Source organism: Hyalella azteca, unplaced genomic scaffold (assembly GCF_000764305.2).
Source record: "Hyalella azteca isolate HAZT.00-mixed unplaced genomic scaffold, Hazt_2.0.2 contig1803, whole genome shotgun sequence".
Taxonomy (NCBI): Eukaryota; Metazoa; Arthropoda; class Malacostraca; order Amphipoda; family Hyalellidae; genus Hyalella; species Hyalella azteca.
The window spans coordinates 98,177-107,272 of NW_025932102.1; the positions used below are offsets into that span (position 1 = coordinate 98,177).

The window sequence follows — 9,096 nt, forward strand, 5'->3', positions numbered from 1 at the left end:
AAGTGTCTCACTAGCAGTTGTGAACTGCTGTGTTGACAATTACTCGTGTAATTGTCAATTACTCGTGTAATTGTCTGTGTTGACAATTACTCGTGTAATTGTCAACACAGACGTTGTAATCTGTGTTGTAATATGTAATTAATATTTCGTCTGATAAGATGGCAGTAAGTGACAGATAAGAGGGCAGTAAGTGGCAGATTAGAGGGCAGTAAGTGACAGGCAAGAGGGCAGTAAGTGACAGACAAGAGGGCAGTAAGTGACAGACAAGAGGACAGTAAGTGACAGACAAGAGGGCAGTAAGTGGCAGATTAGAGGGCAGTAAGTGACAGATAAGAGGGCAGTAAGTGGCAGATAAGAGGGCAGTAAGTGGCAGATAAGAGGGCAGTAAGTGGCAGACAAGAGGGCAGTAAGTGACAGACAAGAGGACAGTAAGTGACAGACAAGAGGGCAGTAAGTGGCAGACAAGAGGGCAGTAATTGGCAGATAAGAGGGCAGTAAGTGGCAGATAAGAGGGCAGTAAGTGGCAGACAAGAGGGCAGTAAGTGGCAGACAAGAGGGTAGTAAGTGGCAGATAAGAGGGCAGTAATTGACAGATAAGAGGGCAGTAAGTGACAGATAAGAGGGTAGTAAGTGGCAGATAAGAGGGTAGTAAGTGGCAGATAAGAGGGCAGTAAGTGACAGATAAGAGGGCAGTAAGTGACAGATAAGAGGGCAGTAAGTGGCAGATAAGAGGGTAGTAAGTGGCAGATAAGAGGGCAGTAATTGACAGATAAGAGGGCAGTAAGTGACAGATAAGAGGGTAGTAAGTGGCAGATAAGAGGGTAGTAAGTGGCAGATAAGAGGGCAGTAAGTGACAGATAAGAGGGCAGTAAGTGACAGATAAGAGGGCAGTAAGTGACAGATAAGAGGGCAGTAAGTGACAGATAAGAGGGTAGTAAGTGGCAGATCAGAGGGTAGTGAGTGGCAGATAAGAGGGCAGTAAGTGACAGATAAGAGGATAACGAGTACAGCTTTGCTGATAACATCGTTATTAACAGCAAGTTATTCGTCTCACTCCAGCCCTACTTGAGAACAATAAATAAAATGTCCGATATATCTGCGTACGTTAAAAAAATCAGCTTTTGTTGTAAAATGCCCATGCATTTACAAATCTACGTGATTTTTACCACATGACTACGTACGTCATTTTGATATTTAATACTCTAGATTGATGTATTGTGAGAATAAATAAAGGTTAGTCATGAAATTGCATGCTGTGATGTCGCGGTTATTTGCTGTAAACCATTAGCCAGCTATTGTTTATCGTGAATATTTTGACCGATTAATTAATTGCTTTAATAGCATAAGCACAACGTGACATTGCAGGGCACAAATACGTGATAAAATCTTAAACAATTAATAAATTACAACAGAAATACTCATAAAATTCCTCTGCTTATCAAAAGTGAACTGATTTATAAACACTCATTCAATAATAAATGATAAAAATAAAATAATTATTCCAGTGACCAATTACTACGTTCCTTTAGTAAACAATCACTAAAATCTTGAATTATTCGTAAATATTCAATTAATTGCAACCCTGAAACTACATTTTTTCCCTGAATACAATTTAAGTTCGTCTTTGAAGCTCGTAATTAATTTAGAAGCATGATCAATTGCCCACAACACGCACGTTCCTTCACGACACCAAGCTACCGAGGGTGAAAATCTAGATTGTCACGTCACTTTACATGTTTAGTGAGCGAACGACGTATCAATCTAATGCGAGTCACGATCGCAATTATCACGTAAATCAACGCAAAGTTAATTAACACTTAGTGTTAATGCACTTGTCTATTATTAATTAATTGAATAATTAATTCAGGTCTATGCAAGGCATAGACCAGAAAATCCCGTAAGGTAGCAAGTACCCTGAGTTCATTTTGGGGCACCAACCTAAGGCTATGCTGCAGGCACCACCTTTGACGGCGACCGAGTGCGCCCACCAGCGACCCTGAGAAATGAACTAAGGTTCGAACCCACGGCTAGCTCCTCTCATCTCGGTGTCGCGACCAATGCGCTTTATAGACTTCACAATGCATGTGGACAAATAACTAATAAATCTTATCTGCCACTTTTTACCTTCGAACATTTGGCTGCAAATATCAGAGAAGTACGAAGCAGGTAAAAGACAAAGATGCAAAAGTAGCCCGTATTATATGTAGATATAGCGCAGAAAGTAACTCGCTACTCAAACGTATCCACCAACATTCGTATTGGTGTACACGAGAAAAATACTGTGTAAACGCTGCGCAAGAATCTTGCCGAGTCTCCTGCATCTGCACGCATAATTATTAAGCTCCAAGGCTATGCAAGCGGGCATAATTTATGCATAGTGAAGCAGTTCAGACAACCTCATCTCTGTATCATTCTCATCTATAAGAGCTCGAATGATGACCGGAATATCCACCCCCCCAACTCCCTGAGATTCATTAATGCATTCAACAGCCGGCGTCCGATAAGGAAACCTGTACAAGATGGACCGCATGGCGCCAGCCCGACGCAGGACTTCATCCACATACCCAGACACTCCAAAATGTTCCAGAATGTTGTTCTTATAAATGTTGTCCAGCAGCCTCTACCTTACCAGCAAATAATGGATAAACGTTAGGGATCTAATCTGTAATACTTCAGCCTGGCATAATTTCCGAAGAGAGCGCATTTAAAATGAGCAATGTAAGTGCCAAGTCACAGTAACCACTGACTGGTAACGGCAAAGGTTATATTAGTATTGTTGACGTATAGGCGCATCAACAACGGCAAGTCGTCCACAATCACAGTGGATTGTGGCGACGCCCGTAATCCTGTTACAGGATCTGTACACCGCAAATGCTAAGCCAGCATCAGGGTCAAGATCCAAGGACATAGCGATGCACTTGGCGTGGGGGCCTCTGCGCCACAGCTTCCGTGATAATATGTACCCAGAGAACATTCGGCAGCTGATGCCAGAGACCATTAGGCAGCTGATGCCAGAGACCATTCGGCAGCTGATGCCAGAGAATGAGGCTGCGCACACGTGCCACGCACGCAGATGAGGCAGTGTACACGAGCTACGAAAGCATATGAGGCAGTCATTCAAGACGAGGTCCTCAAAGTTTTCCTATCCTATATCACACGTGCCTCCTGTTAAGCTCATCAGTGCCCCGACATCTGCTTCAGTGATCTGCCTCGAAATCTAAATTAATTATTCCCTTTTTATTTGTAACTGTAGAGTTAGCTCCAATAGTTCATGCTACTATGATAATGATAATGGCATAATGATACTTGCATATATTTTTCTTACATTTAATAATCAAGTTGTCCCGAGCAATGAATATCACTGAGCAGGGAGTTGTCCATAGCTCACGTCTGATACAGTCTGACTTTTCAGCATCGTAAGTCGTAGTTTGTGTTTGGTTCTTTCACGTTCCTCAGCGCACTGCAATGGCGGACCACAACGCGTACAAGAGAACCGGCGGCGACCCACAAGGTTCTCTTGTTATCAGTAATGCGAGTGAACCCTTTTCATGAACCCAGATTAGCTCTTCCTGCCCGCGAGGTCAGGGCGTTCCGCCTGGGTACAGTCAACTACAGTGCATCAATCATCACGCGGTCGGTAAGCGATCGGGAAATAAAAGTTACGGTCACCGCACTTAATTGCATCTCGTCTATCGTTCTTTGTTGAAACGGAAGGCTCTGGAAACCGTAGTTAGGCTCTGGTAACCGTAGTTAGGCTCTGGTAACCGTAGTTAGGCTCTGGTAACCGTAGTTAGGCGTTGGTAACGGCAGTACCGTAGGCTCTGGTAACCGTAGTTAGGCTCTGGGAACCGTAGTTAGGCGTTGGTAACGGCAGTACCGTAGGCTCTGGTAACCGTAGTGTAGGCTCTGGTAACCGTAGTTAGGCTCTGGGAACCGTAGTTAGGCGTTGGTAACGGCAGTACCGTAGGCTCTGGTAACCGTAGTTAGGCTCTGGTAACCGTAGTTAGGCTCTGGTAACCGTAATTAGGCGCTGGTAACGGCAGTTAGGCTCTGGTAACCGTAGTTAGGCTTTGGTAACCGTAGTTAGGCTCCTGGTAACAGTAGTTAGGCTCTGGAAACCGTAATTAGGCTATGGTAACCGTAGTTAGGCTCTGGCAACAGTAGTTAGGCTCTGGTAACCGTAGTTAGGCTCTGGTAACCGTAGTTGGGCTCTGGGAACCGAAGTTAGGCTAACCGAAGTTAGGCTAACCGTAGTCAGGCTCTGTTATCGCTGCTGTGAAGTGTGGTAGTTAGGTTGTAAGCCTAGTGCGCGTGGTAGTGTCTTGCTCTAATATCCGGTGAACGCTGATTTCAGGAACCTGACTTGAATAACATCCAACATTATAATACAAAGAGTCACAGTCAGTCGCAAACACTACATCATAAATGCGTGCTGAAGATTTGCAAGTTATGTAACTATAAGACTGTCCTACTCTGCAGCCTCTAGGTTCTAGAAAACTAGCACACGTGGAGAATATAATCAATATCAGCTTGTTAGCGCATTTTCTCATTTATGGAAAAAATGCACTATTGTGCTCGCCATGTCCGTCCGTCTGTCTGTCTGTTCATTCGTGACTTCACGTTTTCGTCGACGAGAAAATGCGCTCTCTGTCAATCACTGCAGTGAGTACTGAGTTATATTTTTACCTACTATACTTACTGGCACTATCAATACTTTATTACTACGGTATACGACTATACGTATATTTTGGGGCGTATTACATTGCTACCATAACGATAAGAAATAATTATCGTCGCTATTCGAATGAGATGTAACGACAATGGGCATCTTGTCGCTAAATATTACGCGCTGACAGTAAATGCGCTGTTGACTCGAAACCATTTACAACAATAATTTAAGCTTTACAAGCAAGCTGGACACGTAAAAAATTATTAGCACTGCATGATCCACATCTGAAGTCATTAGATATATTTTAAAGGCTAAACGCTAGTCAAAAATATGCTAGACACTTTAATTTGGCTGTTGCCGTCTGGGCCAAAGGGCATTTTGATGTTAGTGCCAAGATAGGCACCACGTGTCTGCATCGTGGACTGGAGCCGCGAGACGCGCACACCTCACTACCGTGGCCGCATCGTTACTGACTTGTGATCTGCGACTGTGAGACAGACTCTCTGAGAGTCTGTATTGTTTGAGGCGTTACAAGGAGGAAGAATCGTCCGAATCGAATCTGGTTCCTCACTAAATTTGATATATACGCAATTTATAAATACTTGAAAGTTCTATAAAAATGCTCAAATGCATTATTTAAAAGATTTTACGTTGAAAATATGAGCGAATCTTTCATGTTTCTACGTGTAGAAGTTTTCATTTATTACGCTTCAAAATACAGAAATTTTTCATTTCATTTACGGTAGATTTAAACTTTAAAAGGTTATGCAACTTTCTGCTTATTATATATTGAAGTGAAAATACATGTAAATTAGTCAATAGATACTTATTTGCTACAAAGAATGACAAGAATATGTTTATTTATTTATCTATTGGGTATTTCCTTTACCTGAGATTCCCAAATCGGAAAGATTTGTTTCGAGTCACATGTTGAAATATTACGAAATAATTAAAAATTATTTTTCCAGTCACTTGTATCAATATTCACCAACTTTCATATTCACTGTCACAAAGTTGACTTAAAATATGAAAAATACCTTGTGCTTCGTGATCCAAAGAAGCTAGAATGCAAGGCTCCTCCTTCGAGCAAATCAGTAGACTGAACCCTGAAGGCGAACATTTTCTCAAAAAAAATACTACTTTTGCGCAAGGCCTCTTCTTCTCTGCAAATTAATGTCCGTTATTGGTAGCACTCGATTGGTGGCTGCAGAGCTTAATATGATCGCAATATCACCATCATCTACCTATTCCTTTGTGATCTTTTAGTTTAGCCAAATTAAACAACAATCTCAAACCAAACTACTTTTAATAAAGCAATTTTTAAATAAAACAGATACTCAATAATCAAAATAATTCGTAGAAGTTGACCTTGTTGCTTATCACTGAACTATAATCACTGGGCCACCTTGCCCCTGTCAATCATAATTACAATTGTTGATTTATTTTCTGAGACCTGAGACCTCAACCTCTATTGACAACTTTTTCCTCGGGCGCAATTACGCAACAAATTCATTTCGACGAGCTTGCTATCCTTAGGAGAACAAGAATATATGAAGGGACAAATACTAAATATACTACATATATATTTACCATAATCGTAGTTTCTGTCATACATAGTTAAATACTGTTGGTGACCACTGCAGCTTGAAGTAGCTGCAGCTTTATGTATGATCATTTTTGCTAAAGAAGTTCTCTATTTTTTGGCCTGCAGAAAAATTAGTAAATTATTTTTAATTTCTATGTGCGTTTGACTCGTCCCAACATTTCACAATAATAGTTCATACATACAGACCTGTGAGTATCAGGGATTGGAGCAGATAGGTACGGGTTTGATCCCAGCTCTGTGCGCTAGTTTTGAGCGTCAGTTTCTCGTTGCCGACAGGCTGGCCCGCTCCTCACTGGATCTCACCCAGATCACACAGGTGCCCCTCTGCTCTGCTGACAGCTGACACCAAACAACTCATCACTCAAACGTTTCACACTAAATGGCAAAGAGCATGGTCTGCACAACCGCAAGAACTCACATCTTTCAAGCAAATACTCGGCCCACTAGCCCAACATTCCCTTCCTCGTCCACATCAAGTTGCCATCACACGGATTCGACTGGGAGTCTGCCTACTGACGCATGGCCATCACTTCACAAGCTCACCCCCATACCAGTGCTCCTCATGTCAATGCCGGCTCACTCTTGACCACCTCTTCATTAACTGCCCTGCACTGTCTCCTCATCGCAACCAACTGAAAGCTGCTTGCATCCGCCTCGGGAGTCTCCTTCAGCCTGTCCTCGCTCATAGCCCCCGAATTTCCTGCTGATATAATTATCAAGTACCTCCAAGACACCAACATGCTTGACAACATTTAGTAATCCACGAAGATGCTGAATGGGGGCGCCAATACTTCAGTCGGTGACGCGCCTCATCTTAACCAAGTAACCAAGTAAGTAAGTTTCTCGTCAGAATCGGCAGGGGAGCCGGGCGGGCACAGCAGAATTTGAAGCAGTGAGTTGCGTGTTCAAGCCCGCAAAGCGGCAAAATGCTGTAGATGTTCTGCAATGTTAAGAATCGGCGACAGGCCTACGGCCTAATAAACGCTGAAACCGCTATATATTGACTTCATTAATGATTGTCGATGGGGCACTTTAACGGACGAGGTGAGTTTGCTGGGCGGAACGTTATGTTTTGTTTATTTAAATCAAAGTTAAATACAGAATATTATAATAGCTATAGTGTCAAGCAAGAGAGTTTTTTTGCTGACCTCCCACTTCTCCGAGTGTGCTTCTCAGTTTTTTCTCCCATAAAATAGTGAACAAAAACATTAACTAGATCGGCCATTTTGAACTGAACTGAGTCTAAAAAATTCCTTATTTACCACTGTGATTTTACCTATATAAATTAGGAAGGTCTGATAGTAGCTGCTTGACAATAGTATCGATCACTCGACAGAAACTAACTTGATATATATACTTGCAAAGTTTCGAGCACGTCGATGTTCAATTTTCGAAGGTAGGATTCGTTACGTGTAAAGAGATTATAAATCAGTCAACAATGTAGAGATCCATGGTTGAAATAATACATGGTAGGGTACGCAGCCGTGCATCACTAAATTTGTGTAGATAAAAGCGGCATTAAAGCAGAAGCCATAGCGGTTGAAAAGTACGTGTCAAGGTTAAGATGAAATAGAGCGAAAGAGAAATTCAAAAGGAAAGTTGCAATTGTGTGCTGCTGCTTAGAGAGCAATTTGGAAATTCCGTCATCCAAAGTCTAGGATAGTTCTATTGGTCGTAAGAGAATGCCGGAAATTAGCGGCGTTGCTGGTGAGCGCAAAACGTTGCCGCCTCTAATTCTTTAGGCGGACAATAATCACTGAATTATGTATTGAAATTGAGAGAAAATTTTATTCGATTTCTAGTGAGTGGTATAAATTTAATGCTAGGTCTAGGATAATTATATATCAATAATAAATTGGCCAAAGAAAATTCTGATATCTGACAAATTTGGATGCCAGTCCCCAGTCTCCACTCTCTGAGTCAGAGGCTCAGTTAGTGATTAGTCCCACTCTTGGAAGTTGGAAGTTGGTCCAGGATTAAAATTTTCCTACCAATTTCTCAAATAATGCATCTCCAACTAGACAGATTTTCAATACATTTAGAATTTTGTGGCCCAATCATTAAATTTTGCTTAGGGTGTGAATTTACTCAAGTTCTAGGAGTTGGCACAGCTATGAATATTTAGGGTAAACGCGGTATATTCCGACATCGTAGGTAATTCTGTCACCTCTCCAGCTTTTCCTTTATATTAAGCTTTGTTTTAGTTCCATGCGTTCATTGATGGTTGAAATGGTGACGTCACTGACGTGACTGACGTCATTCTAGTATGGTACTGTATGGAATATATCTACTTGGCGAGCCGCGACTGAATTTTTCGAGCCGTGGTTTTATGGATTTGCCAGCCGTGATTCCATTTCTACGAGCTGTGATTCTATTTCACCGAGCTGTGAATTCCATATCTCGGCCATGAAAAGCCATTTATGAGGTGCGAATGCGAATTTATTTACAAAGTTTATGCACGTGTTACCCCAAATCTCTAATTTTACCCTTAATTAAACAGTCAAACGGCAACAATAAAATTTGTCTCTACTGTAAGTTCAGCACGTGTTAATATACAGTCTGACCAGTGACCGCTTTGACATGACCGCAACTATGCGCGATCTTCAACAAACGTTTTGTTTATTTGTTTACATTACGATGTTTATGTTTTTTCTGCAAGATATTTTTGGCGGAAACGGTAAAGCCTGTCTCTTATACACATCTAAAAATTTTATGAAATGACATGTTTGCGAAGTGCAAACCGCGATTTTTTAATCAAACAAAAATTTATGACATTCGAGCCGCGAGATTTCATACCTACTGAAATTATATGATATTAGAG

The 9,096-nt window shown here is 41.5% G+C and overlaps 1 protein-coding gene across 2 annotated transcripts in view; it reads left to right on the plus strand.

Moving 5' to 3' along the window:
- The first annotated feature begins 7,912 nt into the window (after positions 1–7,912).
- LOC108682001 (splicing factor 3A subunit 2) overlaps positions 7,913–9,096 on the plus strand; it is a 15,509-nt gene continuing 14,325 nt past the window's right edge. The window contains exon 1 of one of the 2 annotated variants that reach the window (XM_018171089.2): positions 7,913–7,982. The gene's annotated coding sequence lies outside the window, so the exon portion shown is untranslated. Of the gene's footprint in view, positions 8,077–9,096 lie in introns of both variants that reach the window. The other variant, XM_018171088.2, reaches the window with a different exon arrangement.